The 18,661-nt window shown below is 37.1% G+C and overlaps 1 protein-coding gene across 8 annotated transcripts in view; it reads right to left on the bottom strand.

Moving 5' to 3' along the window:
• GRIA4 (glutamate ionotropic receptor AMPA type subunit 4) overlaps positions 1-18,661 on the bottom strand; it is a 441,346-nt gene that overhangs the window by 96,905 nt on the left and 325,780 nt on the right. The window lies entirely within an intron of this gene.

Genomic DNA, 18,661 nt, shown 5'->3' with positions numbered 1-18,661 from the left:
AAGATAAGTGAGTCAGTGAGTGTTGCTGTTTCAGGAGTTTATTGCTTCATAAGAGAAAGATACTCAGACAGAAACAACTGAAAAACAGCAGAGCAGAGGAGTGAAATGGATTTCAAGAAGAAGAGATATCACTTGCTTGGGAAAATGAGGAAAATTTTAAGAATAAATAGACATTTAATAAATATTGATTAAATGGATGAGTAAAGTTAACGAGGACGTATGTCACAAACATTAGTATATTAAGGTCAATTTGAGACTTGCAAATGAATGAACATTTGACCATCTACAGTCAGATATTGTGTTAATTCTTTATGTACCAATGGTTTTTAAAGTACTTACGGGTCCTTCTATAAAACCCGGTGTGTATTTCCTCAAACTATTACTACGGAGCTGCAATCATTCTACTGAACATTGTCTTCTAGATAAAGACATGCAATGGTGCATTACAGTATGAATGATTTTAGTTTCTTTTTTAATTTGAAGTCATATGTCAGTTTGAAATTCCTCTCCCGGGTGTTATCATGTTCCAGAGATTTCAATGACATGAATGAGAGCATCATAGCTGGGAATGTTTGGGTCACAATGCTGGTTAATGTTGGAAACTTCCTCTCTCATCTGAGGGCAGTCAGCTCTCGTTAATCCTTTTTTTCTATAGAAACCCCAGACACCTAAATTTCTCCTGAATGTTGACTTTCAAAATGCTCCAGAATATTTTATTGCACATAAAAACAGAAGTTTTCCTTTACTTTTAGTTACAATAAAAGTATATATAAGGCAGGGGGGTTTGTAAAAATGCTACAGACATAAACCACAAACTCATAAGAAAACAGCAGGACTATAGCTCCACAGGTGTGATGTGTAAGTGGAGTGAGACAAAGAAAGCCCTTTGGACCAAAGGGAACTAAGGCTACTTAGTGCAAAAGGGGGCTTAGGAGAGTGGGGAATGCAAGTTCTCATTAGAAATTTTAGCACACACATTTTCACAAGCATACTTGTGTTTGGGTCTGTGTGCGTGGCTAAGTGTATGCAGGTGCATGTGTGTGTGTGATGTGTGGGCGTTTGCATTTTTAGTTATCATCTCTACTTAGCCATATCAGAGATTACTGAAGTTTCTAATTAAGAAGAATTCTTTTGGAGAAAGGGCAGGGGAAGAGAGTTGCCAATAACGAAGGTCACTTCAGTACACTTAAAAATGGTAAAGATGCTAAATTATATATGTATGTTTTGGTTTAATAAAAATTTTTTTAAAAAGATATTGGCTTGGGGTCCTTCCTTGGGTTGCAGAGTCTTGCCCACCAAGGCCGATGTATCTGTGGTCAGTGCTGGGATAGGCCCTCCTGGTGCCCACCCATGCCTTTGACCTTGTCATCTCAATGCCTACTCACTCACATGGAAGAGGCACAGAGTGGCAGGGCATTAATGTCCTCCTTCCCAGCAGCCCACATACAAATGTTGACGGTTGGTGCATAAATACTCCCAACTCCCTTGCCCCACAAGTGGCATGAGCCCCGTGTGTGTTCCACACTAGCTTCCTCCTGTAGTTAGTTTGCACTCATTCCAAATGAGATTAAATGCCTGTCACCCAGACGGTGATTTGCCTGATAAATGCACCTTTTACTGACTGCATTTCTTCACTCCCCTTTGACCCTGCCCTCCCCCTCTCAAACAAACTGTTCGCACACAAATCTTTGTCAGATTCTGGAGGAAATCAGAGTCAAGTTGCATAAAACATTCTGCTTTTATTTTAATATCTAAGATTGGTAAAAAGGGTTTATTCTCTTACATGAGTACATAGGAATGATTCAGTGTCTTTATGTAATAAATTCTTTAAATTCCTAACATATGATCTCTCCCTTCACACTGCCTTACATTTCTTAAGGATATCCATTTTTAGTGTTGGTTGTTATTGTTGCTTTCTTTATTGCCAATGTTAAAAAAATGCTTTACAGTATTACCCTTTCTAGTCATAGATTTTAGATCACTTTATGTGTATAAACCTCTCCCCAGTTTTTATTTTTTTGATTAGCAAATTGAGGACCCTAGAAGAGAGATGGTTTAAATAGGTTCTCACCACAAACAAGTGCTCAAATTCAGCTGTTTAACCCCTTCTCCTTTGTTCCTTCCCTGCCTCACTGGCATCCCATCACGTGACTGCCAGGGGCTATGGACACTGCAGAGAGCATATACTTAATTCTGTCTGTCACCATGGTTCTAAATGCTACATTCACAAGGCTTAAATAGTAGAATTCTCATCATATTAATTATGGGACATATCTTTTTTTTTTTTAACTTTAAATAGTTTTCATTCTTTGAAATCATTAAGTACAAAGTAGTTAGATTTTTACAAAACAATGTCCATTTTAAAGCATATCTAAGGAAGTTTTCTTGAATGTGGCCTTATTTGATTACAGCTAAGTTAATGTGGCCTTCCAACAGGAAATGCTTCCCTACCCCTGTTCAAGACTTAGAGTTACAAACTCAAGCATTGATAATATGCATTTATAATTGTGTAACATTATAACCTCTCAATATAATAATAAATATTAAAGGATCCAGAATCTTGATGGGAACTGGAATAGTAAAAATCACCATCTTATCAGGCTTTCCACTACATAGTGCAAAGCCATTGTTGTCATAATAAAATAGATTTATTTATTTTCTTTTTTTTGTGGTTTTCAGCCAGGGCTGGGCTTGAACCCACCACCTCTGGCATATGGGACTGGCGCCCTACCCCTTTGAGCCACAGGCGCCACCTGATTTATTTCTTTTCTTTTTTTAATTTTTTTTTTTTTTTTATTGTTGGGGATTCATTGAGGGTACAATAAGCCAGGTTACACTGATTACAATTGTTAGGTAAAGTCCCTCTTGCAATCATGTCTTGCCTATGGGACATATCTTACAGAGCATTGTTTTGATTTAATAGCATTTTAATTTAGTAACTTAAAGTGTTTGGAAAAGGGGATGGAGCAAGGTGGCAGACCAGAAGAATCATTCAGCTGAGTCCTGAATGAATGCTGGGAACGTTTCCCAGAATGACTAGGAAAAAAGAGAGAATCTAGCTGTACCTGGCACTGGGACCTTAGCCAGGAGGTGGTGAGCTGGATACAGCATATGATCCAGAGTGGTGGAAATCTGATAAATTAGGCAAGTGATTGTGATCAGCTGGGACTGACTGCACCCCCGCTCCCCCCAATGTTCAAGATAGGAGGAAGCCCTTCTGGAGTTTTCAGTTGTTGGAATAAGCTACGCATTGAGTGGAAAGCTTGGAAGAGTGGGCTGACTTGAACATTATACAGCAACCAGATATGAATGCTAGTTGGAGTGGATTTGCTATAGGTTTGGTGGCTGGTGAGGCTGCCATTGTGGGAAGGTAGTGAGACGGTCTTAGCAGGGTCTTAAAGCATGGCCATCTTAATTCCACCTGCTGGGATAAGAATTCCACTCTTGGGACAGGCTGATTGAGGGACTCTCTCACCCCATGGGAACTGGAGTCAGGGGGCACTATGAGACCCTAAACGATTCTTGTAAGCTTTAAGATCCCAACCTCGCAGAGTCTAAATGCTGAGGATATAACAGGCAATTACCAAAGGCAGCTAAGTTTAGAACCATAGAGGTTGTTGGCTGTGCTCTCTGTCTCCTACAAAAACTACAGCATGACCTATTGTCCCACAGACATATTGCAACACACTGTTATCAAAAGCAAGGACATCTGTTTGAAGCAAGGAGTCAGTGAGAAGGAAAAAGAAGGCCAAGGAGGTGAACAAGAAGAAAGAACACATGAGGTGGAACCAACAGAAAAATTCAGGCAACATGAAAAACCAAAACAGAGGAACTCCCCCAAGAGACCATGAGGGAGCTACTGCAGAAGACTCCACCTGTAAAGAATTAATGGATTTGATAGAAAGGGAACTTAAAATATGGATAAAGACAATAAAAGGAATGGACAAGAAAATAGAAAGACACAACCAAAAGTTGGACAAGAGATATGTAGAATATACAAAGGATATGGTGAAGCTTAAGGAAATGAAGGAGAGAACCAGGGCATGTAAAGATGCAGTAGAAAGTGTCAAAAATAGGTTAGAATGTGGACAAGAAAGAACCTCAGAGCTAGAGAATAAAGTTTTTAAGTTAACTCAGGTGGTTAAAGAGGCAGAAAAGAAGAAAGAGAAAGCAGAACAGGCACTTGGAGAACTATGCAACTTCAGACGTGTTCAAACATATGAATAAAGGGGAAGAAGATTGTCCCAAAGGAATGGAAGCCTTACTCCAGACTGTCATAAATGAAAACTTCCCAACTTTTACTAAAGACCCCGACACACTCCTTTCAGATGGATATTGAACCCTGAGTCATCTCAACTCAAACAGAGGCTCTCCAAGACACAGTGTAATGAACCTGTCCAAAGTCAAGATGAAAGGAAAAATTCTGCAAGCAGCCAGGAGTAAGCAGCAACTGACCTATAAAGGCAGAGCCATTAGGATGACAGCAGAATTTTCAATTGAAATATTCTGAGCCGGAAGAGCATGGTCATCCACTTTCAACATTCCTAAAACATTTTTCAACCCAGAATTCTGCATCCTGCTAAACTAAGCTTCAAAATTGATGGAGAAATTAAATCTTTGCTGATATACAGGCACTGAGGAAAGTTACCACAACAAATCAGCTCTACAGAAAATATTTAGACCTATTTTCAACACTGACTATCAAAATAGACCCACAAGCTAAACGTTAAAACTTAGCTTCCACAAAGGCACAAAGAATAAAACTTCACAACAGACTTTCACAAAATAAGATGAATAGAACTCCATCACAGTTGTCAATTCTCCCAATAAATGTCAATGGACTGAACTCACAAATGAAGAGGCACAGGCTGGCTGAGTGGATAAACAGGTACAAACCATCCAGGAGACATATCTAGCCTTGAAGGGCAAATCAAGACTCAGGGTTAAGGCATGGAAAACAGTATTTCAAGCAAATAGAACTCATAAGAAAGGAGGGGTTGCAATCTTATTTTCAGACATAAGCAGACTTAAAACAACTAAAGTTAAGAAAGACAAAGATGGACACTTTATACTGGTCAAAGGAACCAGTATATATACAACAAGAAGACATTTCAGCTTTAAATATTTATGCGCTCAACTTAATTGCTCCCAGATTCACAAAACAGACCTTGATGAACCTGAGCAATATGATATCCCATAACACCATAATAGTCAGGAACTTTAATATCCTTCTGACCCAACCAGACAGGTCCTCTTAACAGAAACCAAAGATACAAAGGACCTAAATGTGACCCTAGAACAAATGAGATTAATAGACACATACAGAACACACCATCCCAAAGTTAAAGGATATACAGCTCATCAGTTCATGGTATGTAGTCCAAAATAAACCACATGCTAGGATACAAATCACACCTCAGCAAAACTAAAAGAATAGAAATTATACCTTGTATCTTTTCAGACCACAAGGCAAAAAAGGTGGAACTTAACTCCAACAAAAATGTTCAGCTGCACAAAAAGACTTGGAAATTAAAGAATTTTATGCTGAATGATAGTTGGGTTCAAGAAGGTATACAAGAGGAAATTGTTAAATTCCTCAAACATATCAACAATGAAGACACAAGTTACCAAAACCTGGGGGATACAGCAAAAAGCAGTATTAAGAAGGAAGTGTATCACATTTGATGCCTACATTCAAAAAACAGAAAGAGCATGTCAACAAACTCATGAACCATCTTATGGAATTGGAAAAAGGAGAACAATCTAATCTCAAATGGAGCAGAAGAAAAGAAATAACTAAAATTAAATCAGAGGTTAATGAAATTGAAAACAAAATAATCATTTCAGAAAACTTACAAAACAAAATGTTGCTTTTTTGAAAAAATAAATAAAATTGATAAACTTTTGGCCAGATTAACCAGAAACAGAAAAATAAAATTTCTAATAAACTCAATCAGAAATGATAAAGGGACAAAAGAAGAGATCATTGCTGAGTACTACAAGAGGCTCCCAGTAATTTGACAATGTGGAGAAAATAGATCCACACATGAAATCACACCCTCTTCCTAGACTTAATCAAGAAGAAATAGATCTCTTGAACAGATTCATGTCAAGAACTGAGATCAAAGAAACAACAAAAAAAAAACTCCCCCCCCAAAAATGCCCTGGTCCAGACAACTTCACACCACAATTCTAGAAACCTTCAAAGAAGAGCTTATACCCATACTGCAGAAATTATTCCAAAAAATTGAGAAAGAAGGAATCTTCCCCAACACATTCTATGAACCCAACCTCATCCTGATACCAAAATCAGGAAAAGACCCAACTAAAAATGAGAACTTCAGACCAATTTCACTAATGAATGTAGATGCAAAAATTCTCAACAAAACCCTTGACAATAGATTATAGCTACACATTAAAAAAAATCATTCATCATGATCAACTAGGTTTCATCCCAGGGATACAGGGCTGGTTTAACATGGGCAAGTCCATAAACGCTATTCACTGTATTAACAGAAGCAAAATCAAAGACCACATGATCCTCTTAATAAATGCAGAAAAAGCATTTGATAAAATTCAGCATCCTTTTCTTATTATTTATTTATTTATTTGCAGTTTTTGGCTGGGGCTGGGTTTGAACCCGCCACCTCTGGTATATGGGGCCAGCGCCCTACTCCTTTAAGCCACAGGCACCACCCCTCAGCATCATTTTTTAATTAGAACACTTAAGAATATAGGAATAGGTGGCATATTTCTTAATCTGATCAAAGCCATCTCTGACAAAACCATACCAATATTATACTGAAGGGAGTAAAACTGAAAACGTCTCCATTAGAACTGGAACCAGACAAGGTTGCCATCTATTGGTACTACTATACAGCACAGTGCTGGAAGTTCTAGCCAATACAATTAGGCAAGAGAAGGAAATAAATGGGAGCAGAGTAGGTCAAACTCTTGCTCTTTGCTTCCAATATGATCTTATACTTAGAGATTCCCAAAGACTCAACCCCAAGGCTCCTGGAAGTGATCAAAAAATACAGCAATGTCTCAGTATATAAAATCAATGTCCACAAATCAGTAGACTTTGTATATGCCAGTAATAGCCAAGATGAGAACCTAATCAAGGACACAATTACCTTCATAGTAGCTTCAAAAAAATGAAATACCTAGAAATATACATAACAAAAGATGTGAAGGACTTCTACAAGGAAAATAATAAAACCCTAAGAAAAGAAATAGCAGAAGATACTAATAAATGGAAGAACGTACTATGTTCAAGGCTGGGAAGAATCAACATTGTGGAAATGTCTATATTACGTAAAGCAATCTACCGATTCAATGCAATCCCCATTAAAATACCATCATCATACTTTCAAGATTTGGAAAAAATAATTCTTCATTTCATATGGAAAGAGAAGAAAGCCTATATAGCCAAGGCCATTCTTAATAATAAAAACAAAGTCAGGGGTGTCACCCTATCAGACTTTTGGCTATAGTACATGCCCAGAGTGATCAAAACAGCATGGTATTGGCACAAAAATAGAGACCTTAACATTTGGAACCAAATAGAAAACCATGAGATGAAACTAACATCTTATAGCCACCTGACCTTTGGTAAACCAAACATACACTGGAGAAAAGAATCCCTATTCAATAAAAGGTGCTGGGAGAATTGGATGACCACATGGGAAAGACTGAAACTGGACCCACACCTCTCACTACTTACATAAATTGGTTCAAGATGATAAAAGATTTAAATCTAAGGCAGAAAACGTTAAAAATCCTAAAGGGTGGGGAAAACACTTGAAGTTATCAGCCTGGGGAGAGATTTTATGAAGAAGACTTCTGTGGCAATTGCAACAACAAAAATAAACAAATAGGGCTCAATTAAACTGAAAAGCTTTTGCATAGCTAAGGAAACAACAACCAAAGCAAAAAGATAACCTTCAGGATGGGAAAAGATATTTGCATATTATGAATTGGACAAAAGCTTGACAACTAGAATCTATAGAGAACTCAAATTAATCAAGAACAACAAAAAAAGATCCAACAATCCCATATATCAATGGGCAAGAGACATGAATAGAACTTTCTCTAAAGAAGACAGATGAATGGCTAACAAACATATGAAAAAATGCTCATTATCTCTAATCATCAGAGAAATGCAAATCAAAACCACCCTGAGATATCATCTAACCCCAGTGAGAATATCCTACATCACAAAGTCTCAAAGCAGCAGATGCTGGTGTGGATGTGGACAGAAGGGAACACTTTTACACTGCTAGTGGGACTGCAAACTAATATTAACCTTTTTGGAAGGAAGTATGGAGAATCTTCAAAGAACTCAAATTAGACCTTCCATTTGATCCTGCAATCCAATTACTAGGCATCTACCAAGAAGAAATAAAATCCTTTTATCATAAGGACATTTGCACTAGACTGTTTATGGCAGCTTAATTTACAATTGCTAAAATGTAGAAACAACCTAAATGCCCACCAACCCAGAAATGGATTAACAAACTGTGGTATATATATACCATAGAATACTATTCAGCCATTCAAAAAGATGGAGACTTTATATATTTTGTATTAACCTGAATGGAGGTGGAACACATTCTTCTTAGTAAAGCATCACAAAGAGGGAGAAGCAAGAATTCTATATACTCAATTCTAATGTGAAGGCAATAGATGAGCTAATACAGGGGGTGGGGGTAGGGAAATGAAGGATCAGGGAGAGGGGAGGAGTGAGGAGGAAGGGGGGGTCACAGCATGTGACACACGTCTTGGGGCAGGACACAATTATAAGAGGAACTTCATCTAACAAATGCAATCAGTGTAATCTGATTCTTTGTACCCTCAATGAATCCCAAATAATAAAAATAAATGCATAAATAAACGAAATTAAAAAATTAAAAAATAAAAACAAGGAAACAAAAGGCCATAACAATAGAGATAAAAGGTAGAAATTAATATGTCTACTAATAAACTAGACTGACTTATTTGGTGTGGATATGTAATATTTGCATAGCAAACCCAGTGATTGGGTAGCATTTTGCCTATGTTGTACATAGGTCAGTCAAAATTTAAAGGCTATTATCCATATTGACTAAAAACACCATTAAAATTGCCAAAAATTTTTTCCTTTTCCCCCAGTTGGATCAGTTATACTTCTTAAAATATTAACAAAAACCTCTGAAAAACCTCTAAGTAAGTGCATGTCATAATACTAGGCAAACAGACATGACATAAATAAATTTAAAAAAATAGTTTCTCATTGGCATTACGTATTTTCTTCTTCTTTATTATGTGGCCTTGCCACTAAAATATAAGATCCAATGGTCAGGGGATCGTCCTGAGCCTAAGACAAGCCCTGAATGACTTTGAATAAATGAAGTTACACATTAATTAAAGTCTAGAGATTAACTCCCCTCACTTATTTGGTATATTCCTTAGTCACTAGTTACACTGCTTGGTCACCAGGCTGTCCAACTTCTTGTCCGTTCTCTATGCTGTCATCATAATTATTATTCTAAAACACAAAATTGATTATGTATACAACATCTAAAGATATTTATGATGCAATGATGGATTTAAAACTACCTACTAAGGCCTGTGTGGTCCTTTGAACCTGCTTTCAACAATTTCCTTCCATCTATTTTATGACACCTTTCCACACTGTGCTGCAATATTTGCTTGTGTTCCTTTATTTTCCTCTTCATTCAGATTCCTTTATGAGATGAATTGAAATTGATTTCATTTATCCACAGTGCTTAGAAATTAGTAGGTATTGGATATATATGTGTTGAATAAATGACTAACTAGATGACTGCATATATGTTTAAGAAAGAAAAATAACAGGGTAGTGTGGGCGGAGGTTAGAAAATGTGTTTCTCTTGTGTTACCTGAAAGATGTTTATATTATTATAACATTAATTATAAACACAAAATTAATTATAAAGATGAAGCATGTATGAAGTGTCCATAAAGTTTGCGCAATTTTAAATTCCACTATTTAAAGCTACACGTAAACTTTATCGCCACCCTGTATATCTATGTACACTGCCCTCCCTCCCCAGTATGGATTCTGTGGTTTTAAAAAGAAGGTCAAAGGATAAACATAGGAGCAATTTAAGCCTGAGGTCTGGAAGAATATAAAACTATTTGATATTTGTGGCCCTGGGAAAAAACTTTAAAGAACAGAAAATAAATTCTTTATATCCAGTTTTAGCCTTTCTTCCATTTTCCTATTGCCAGTGATTGTGTGAAGCTTTTTTCTGTTGTTGTTCTTAAAAAGGACTCTACTTTACTTTCCTCCTATGGTCTAATCTTAAACTTGATAGGAGTTATGTGTGAGCTCCAAGGAAACCACATAAGAGGGAAAATAGTGTCCAATATTTGTGGTTAATCTTCAGGGGAAGATCAGGAATGAATATGTTCCATTACCTTTTAGACTGGATCAAAGTGATTAAAAAGATGTATCACTTCATTTACTGGGAGGTCATACACTTTATTACCTGTATAATTTATGTTTAGTTATATTTATGATGTTTATAAGACCCAGAAAAGTGTTTTGCTTCCTTTTTGTTAATCTCGCTGTTTATTAAATGTTTGGAGAATAGATGCAAAAATCTACTGAAATAAATTATGAAGTTATCCTCTCTTTTCTACTTAATGAGAAATATTACTTACCTTTTTCTAAAGCATAGTAGATAAATCTATGTATCTCTTTTCCATTTAAGGCTAGAAAAACTAATTCATTATATAGTTCTAAAATTTTCAAACAGAATTTCCTTTATATCTTAAAAGGAAGCTGAACTTTTGAATATTTGTGCCAAAAACATTAAGTTATTCTACTAAGTGTTCTTGCACCATCAACTAAAAGAAATTTAGTTGAACCTAACCTAATCTTAGAATACACAATCCTTCCAAGACACAATTACTTGCATTCTGACAATCATTTATTCCTTCTTCCATAAAAAAATTCATAGCCTTTGCTTGTTTTGCTTTTCCTTTTATTTTTCTTTTATAAGAAAATGAGGTATAGCTGCAACCATGGTAACAGTTGCTAGGAGACAATTAGACACCCCTTTCTAACTTCACCAATTCCATTTGCATTAGTCTGACTAAGCTGTTGAGGTATTTCTATTTTCTACGAACACAACCATCTTAGTGCACTATGATGGGTCTTGCACATTCAAATCAATTCCAGCTAAAGTAATATTAAAGGAGTAAAATTCATCTTCTTAGCACATCTTTATGTCTTTTGAGTTTCTTCTTACTTTGTTGTAGGTTCTGACCGAGCAAAGCTTGATATGTAGGGAGGTTTGTAAAGAAATGAGAGCAGTGATCTCTGTCAGCCCTGCAGTGCGGGGAAATTGCTGATAGGATTCCTTTGCGTAGCAATTTCTTTGAGTGCCTGCTTTGTTCCCGATACATCACACTCATTATTACTTTAATATATGGAAATGAAACTCAAGTGCTTTCTTCAGACTATTTCACAAACTCGAGAAAATGTAGGTTTCTCATATTCTTCCTAAGTGGGATTCTGGATAGGAAAACTTCCCCGGGATACTGGGGACTAACCCGGGACTTCCACTGCTCCTGTGCTCTTCCCCCAGAAACACACGAGAAGTATCTGCTGCTGTGTCTGCAAGGAGCCTATTTAGACTCTGACTTACTCTACAATTATTTCCTGATTCCCTCTCAAGTCACTAGGGGATACATGGTAAACGATAAATACAAACTCCATCCTGTTAGAGATAAGCTTTTCATAGGAAAGATGATAGCTAGGCGGGCGTCACACAGGTAATCTGCTCCCTCCAACCTTGGCTGACTGGGGCACGCTCCAATGTCTGCCTCTGTCCACATATAACCTTGACCACAGAGAACTCGTCTCCACCTTCTGAGTGTTTTCACACCGCCTTGTCTTTGCGATTCTTTCTGTCTTGAAATGCCCTTACCCTTTGTGTCTGAATGGGAAAATGCAGTGCATTTTTAATTTAAATGTCTCTTTTCTCTGTGAAACATTCCTAAATACCTTGATTGTACTTAGGTCCCTCATCTTCTGGACTCTTGATACATTTTGTAATATTTCTGTTTCTGAGGCCATCAGATTATCTTGTAATTATGTATTTGTGTTTTTGAGTATCCAGCGTTAGAGTAAGCATTCTTTTTTTAAAAAATTTATTTATTTATTTATTTTGAGATGGGGTCTCATTGTGTCACCCTCATTAGTGTGCTATGGCATCATAGCTTACAGCAACCTCAAACTGTTGGGCTCAAGCAATCCTCCTGTCTCAGCCTCCCAAGTAGCTGGACTACTGGGCTCTGACTGCAACCTCCGGCTATTTTTAGAGATGGGGTCTGGCTCTTCCTCAGGCTGGTCTCAAACTCTTGAGCTCAGGAAATCCACCTGCCTCAGCCTCCCAGAGCGCTACGATTACAGGCGTAAGCCACCATGCCTGGCCATAGTGTAAGCCATCTTGGTGTGGGGACCGTGACCTGCTCATCTTTGCATGCACTGCAGTGCCTGGGACGACATCTGGCACAGATGTTTAGTAGATGTTGAGTGAAATGTCAAGGTGAGGTGTCAAGTGCAGGGCTGTGCAGCCTACCATTGTTGGCTGGTTCCTGTTTGAGAACGTATGCTGCTTAGCCCTTCCACCTATGACCCAGGTTACAACTATAGCTGATTTGCCTCTTCTTTTTGTGTTTCTTTTTGTCTCATTCTTTTTTTGAGTATTTTGTTGCTGTTATTTTTTGTCGTTTTTGGTTTTTGTTTTCCCCTTCAGTTTGAAAGTGTAGACCTTATGGCCATTACCAGTAAATAAGACTTCCTTTTCCTTTTAGCCAATGACTCAGCCACTTTCAGTAAGCCTTTGGCTCCTTTTAATGCTTTATTCAATGTCAGAGAATTTGGGAGAATGAGAGTGAACCTCCTAGAGTTCCAGATTTGGTACAACTCCTAATGCTTGAGGACTGTAAATATTTATAAACACAGACTCCAGATAAATAGGATTTATTTTTTAAATGGTGTTGCCATGCATTTGACACTTTCCCAGAAACTGTCTGGGACCTGACATCTCACTTAGGTCGTACTAGACACAGCAGGCAGCCGTGGGCTTAGAATAATTGAACCGGGACTACTCCACATTTCACCTACTATGTTCATATTTATGTTTGTGAGGAATTTTCCTCTCTTCCTAATTGATCTTGCCCCAAGGCAGAATTATTGGTTTCCTTTGCTTATGCAACAAGCCTCTGAGAGGTAAATCATAGCTTTGAGGCTTTTTTGATTGATTTGCAAACAGTATGGGAAGGTCACTGGTTTTGTCAGTTCTGTGAGATTCATGTTTAACGGGATACCGAATTTTCCTTTCATACAATGGAAGTGGCACACTGCTAAAAAGGGTGCCAGTTAAATCTGAGGTGTGAGATAAAGAGGCAGTTGGAGCCAACCAGAGCCATTTCTCTCCATCCTTTTGTTAGATATTGTTTCACACTGTAAGGTCAGTCCTTACTCTCCTCTCCCAAAATACTTGGTTAGACTCCTTCAATATACGGATGGTGTGCCCTCGGGCCAACATAACAGCCCTCGGTCTCATGCCTTTGATAGCTCATCCATTTAATAAGAACTGGCATTAATAGTGAACCCCTGGGCAGTGTGAGATCCTTGACAACTTTCTATGAGCTACATTTCTAAGAAAATAATAGTGGGATTTTCGGAAGCCCTTTTGGTTTAGTTAACTGGATAGAGTTACTGACTACAACAGCAAATGTATCTGTTTTGCTTAGTACTTTATCGTTAGCAAAGTGCCGTGCCTGCCTGCACGCACACACACGCCCACACGTCGTATTGCACAGACACATATACACGTACACACACACACACACACACTCTCACACACACATTGCTTCAGGGTCAAATACGCTGTCAGAAAGACCTCACTAGAAATAGAACAACTGACTTTTAGAGTGAGCAGGGTTTTTTAAGATCATCTCAGCCCAACTCTCCTTATTTAAAGTGAGGAGGAGATGAATCTGTGAAAATAAATAGAATTTAAAAGCTGCTGGAACCCCTGACTATTTAAGCCTCGAAAGAGACATAACTGTGATCTGAGCCACCTGTTGTCACAACTTCTGTTTCTCAAATTATAGATAACAAGGTCTGCTTTTTCATTTTTTTTTTATACAATGACTAGAGAGAACTAAATGACATTCCTGTATCCTTAATTAATGAGTCTTGTTATATACTGACTTCCCCTTTATTACCCTGCTTTGTTTAGACTGGTTGATACAAAACCCTTGACTGTTAGACTCTCTGTGAAAATAAAAAAGTTAAATGCACCCTTCCAAAAAGAAATACGCTATAACTGTGCTGCAGCCTGTATGATGCTGCAGTCCTGGTGGAAATGCCTGCGTCTCTGCCTATGAATGATACCTCACCTCCCTACTTTGCAATGCCGCCTCCTTTCTTTTGGAGTTGGTACTTCCCTGAGGGTTATTCTCAAATTCTGTGCTTTAATAAATTCTCTTTAAATTAGATTCTGACCCTTTTGATTAAGGTGACAAATCATCAGTGTTAAGGGACTCCATTTATTTTTAAAAAATAAACAATTGAAGATTTCTTATCCATCTCTCAGATAGTGAAAATATTCATTTTTTTAACCATCATTAATTTGGGGGATATGAGTCAAATGATCAAAAAAAAGAGAAGACAGTACAAGCCATCCTACTGCCCACTGTGATTCTCGCCCCGAGGACCGGAGCTGGATGCTCACGGGAAGAGGATTTCACTAATCACAGGAACACACAAATCCAGCTTCAGGGCCCTGGGCTTTTTCCACAGTGGACTAAAATGCGTGGCAACCACCGTGTTAAGTGTTGTTTTCCCCAAATAACATTATGCCAGAAAAGTAGTTAAGATCAGGTCTGCTGTTGCTTTTTTGTTAGGAGAGTAAATGAATGAATCAGAGTCTGCCACTCCACAGTTTAATTGATAAGGTATTAAGTAGAGTCCTCAGGCACTCTGCAAGTAATCAAGTTTAGAATGTAAAATTAATGAAAAATTATGTGTGGAAATAAAATAATACATCAAAGCCTCCCACTATGAGCCCCTTATTTTGATATAAAATAGTTCACTTGATTGCAGCTATATTAAACTATTGCAAACTGTTCTACAAAATAAATGATATATTTTATAGGAAGAAAATTAGAAACTAGTATCCCAAATGGTATTGATCATATCTTCCAGTCAAATTCATAAATTTGTTTTTTTCAAACTCATAAATTTAAGTAAAAATACTCTATCAATAATCAATCACAAATTTAGCATCAGTTAGAAAATACTTATAGTTTTAAGCTTCTTTTCTAAGTTTTTTTTTCTATAGGTGAGTAGACCAAATTGCCCACTGGATTTAGACAATCACTACTAAAAAATGATAATAAATTTAACTTCGTAATTTTGTTATGTTTCTATTGCCTTAAATGCCTCAGTGGGTGATATTTACATAAATTCTTCCATTTTTTTCTTATGTAATTTAGGGTGGAAAAATTGAAATGTCTTAAACTACACTTTCAAAAATTTGATCTGAAGATCATATTTTGAAAGGTTTGAATGAGCATATGGCTAACCACTATTTTAAATATATTTATAAGAACTAATTAGTTCATGGAATAAAAATAATCTAAAAAACATACACAGAAGACAAAATGCTTCTCTAACCACACTTTTCCATTAGCATATTTGAGAGAATTTTGTGTAAGCTATTTCCATTATGTTTTTGCAAACTGGCATAAATTAAAATGTCAATGAAATAATTACTGACTGCCTGGTACCATAATACGAAGTGTGTCCATGCTTCTAGAAATTTACTAACTCAGCTCTACATCTTCTTTGCATCAATCTCACTCTCTTCTGAAGGAAGTCACATTTTCAAAGGCATTTTCTGATTGAGATGATTTAGCATTTTACTTTTCCTCTTTAAAAAAACACTTTGGTTGATTCTCTGAAATTATTTTCTATTGTTATCTTAATTTATGAAAGAGGATGTTGAAACACAGGGGTATTGAGGCCCAGCTATAAATTCCTCACAAAGTTTGGATTAGCTACTGGGTTTGGATGAGTTAAGAGTAAAACCAAGAAAACACTGAAAGTGATTTTACTTAGAGAAAAAAAAAAAAGTAAAAGAAAAAAAAAATAATGAGCAACAGCTGTTCTTGAGGGGAATTTTATAGGACAATTAAGGGCACATTATCTTCTCACAGTATAGTAGAGTTTGTTACTATTTATGAGATTTATGTCTAAGATACATTTTATTTTTTAAATTTCAGGTTAATGTGAGGATATATAAACAACCAGGTTTACAGTATTTGTGCTGGTTGAGATGTATTTCAAAGGGAAAAAGGTCTATTATTATTCTCATTGTTGCCATGCAGCCATAATAGGAAGGAAACATTTTAGAATTCAGAAGAATTGGAAAGGTAGGCCCTCAAGTTTCTAACTTCTTTTAAATGACAAAAAAATAAGATGTCCGATTCCTTTAGCAAAAGCTCATTCAAGCCTTCCTCGGAGTTTATTCAAGGGACCAGGGTGTGCCGCTTTTCCTCTCAGAAACAGCTCTGCCTCTGAAACAGGCCAGTGTGCCTTAGGCACTCAACTGCCTCCCCCAGATGTGGTCTTTTCAGCACAAGTGATAGGTGGAGGGTCTGTCTGGGCCTTGCTTGCTCTCTTATGGGAACTTGGCAATCTGAGGAGTTCTGAGAACTGCTCTAAGGGGTCATCGGGCGCTGTTTACAAAGCTCCAGTTATTCAGGTCACACAACTCAAACCCTCCACACAGGGACTGGGAGTGGAAGGAAGTGGAATGGAGTTGGGGGTAAAGTGCCTTCATTGCTTCAGAAAGGAAGAGAAAAAGTTTTTTCTTAGATTCCCTGAATACCCATTAAAAATTTCATATATCTTAAATAGCTACAATCTTAATGCTTTTTTGGACTCCCTCATAAATAAACAGCAGTGATGTTTGGGCTTATAATTAGTGTTTCCTAAAATAACATGCACATATTTCCTCATTTAAGTGATTTTTTTTTTTTTTTTTGCATTTTCTTTTACAACAGCATACTGGGAGCTAAATACCCTCTCATTCATTCTTATAGTATGGTCTGGCTTCACTAGACTTTAGAAATGTATGTTTTTTTACTTTAACTTTTTAAATGCTAATATAGTGGAGGAATAAAATTTTTTTTTTTTTTTTGTAGAGATAGAGTCTCACTTTACCGCCCTTGGTAGAGTGCCATGATGTCACACGGCTCACAGCAACCTTCAGCTCTTGGGCTTCTGCAATTCTCCTGCCTCAGCCTCCCGAGCAGCTGGGACTACAGGCACCCGCCACAACGCCCGGCTATTTTTTTGTTGCAGTTTGGCCTGGCTGGGTTTGAACCCACCACCCTCGATATATGGGGCGGGCGCCGTACTCACTGAGCCACAGGCGCCACCCTGAGGAATGAAATTTAAGACATCCAATTCAGTGTCTTTAGATATTAAGGAGGAATCTCTAAAATCTATTTTGGTTTTGAGTTTTATAATTTTTTCTGAGTATTAAATTTATTCTTGTAAACCAACCCTTTAAATAGAAAGTTTACTACTACAAATCACACCATTTAATTATGCAGTTAAAGTATATGTAACAACTAAACAATAAAAAAATCATGTTACTCTGTTGTTTATCCAACCGGAAATATTGCAGATAAATATAAGCCAGCATTTCTACCACCACTAGATGGCACTCATTCGCTGTAATTTTGGCCAAATAGACTCAAAAAGCTTTATCATGATATGCAGGGTTGGGGGGAAGGCAAATATTATCCACCTATTTGATGATATTTTTATATTATTTAGCACAGTGACAAAGCTCAATTTTATCTTTTCTTGGATGCTTCAAAGAAAATCAAGAATATTTATAAAAAGTTTTATTCAAGGATTTTTTCTTTTTGAGGAGAGTTGAAAACCATCTTCACCATGGTGGTAAAATATTTACTTATAATATTTAGCAGAAAATATATACTATATATTGTGTTCCATTTAATTTTCTTTTATTTAATTGCTTCACCAATTTATGTTGCTATTTCTCATGTAGCTACTTCTTGAAAAGTTCCAAAAAGGCGTACTCAAAAATTTTTCTAGTATTTTAGATGACATTAATCTTGTTTTTTTTTTTTAATAGAGACAGAGTCTCACTTTATTGCCGTCAATGGAGTGCCGTGGTGTCACACAGCTCACAATAACCTCCAACTCCTGGGCTTAGGTGATTCTCTTGCCTCAGCCTTCCCAGTAGCTGAGACTATAGGCGCCCACCACAACGCCCGGCTATTTTTGTTGTTGTTGTTGCAGTTTGGCCGGGGCCAGGTTTGAACTCTCCATCCTTGGTGTATGGGGCCGGTGCCCTACTCACTGAGCCATAGGCACCGCCCAGATGACATAAATCTTCAAAATTAATTTTTTTGAGCAGTAGGCCAAGAGCACTTGATGATCTGTAGGGGAGTCTTCTGTGGTCTTAAAAATATGTGAGAAATAGTCTCCTGAACACTGAGACCTAAGAATGAAAATGGCCTGTGATGATAAAAGATTGCAATTTGATCCTAAAGATAAATCATGGAATAAAAT

The sequence above is a fragment of the Nycticebus coucang genome, chromosome 6 (assembly GCF_027406575.1).
Source record: "Nycticebus coucang isolate mNycCou1 chromosome 6, mNycCou1.pri, whole genome shotgun sequence".
Classification (NCBI taxonomy): domain Eukaryota; kingdom Metazoa; phylum Chordata; class Mammalia; order Primates; family Lorisidae; genus Nycticebus; species Nycticebus coucang.
Note: the sequence above shows the minus strand (reverse complement) of the source record. Positions and strands in the feature narration are given on the sequence as shown.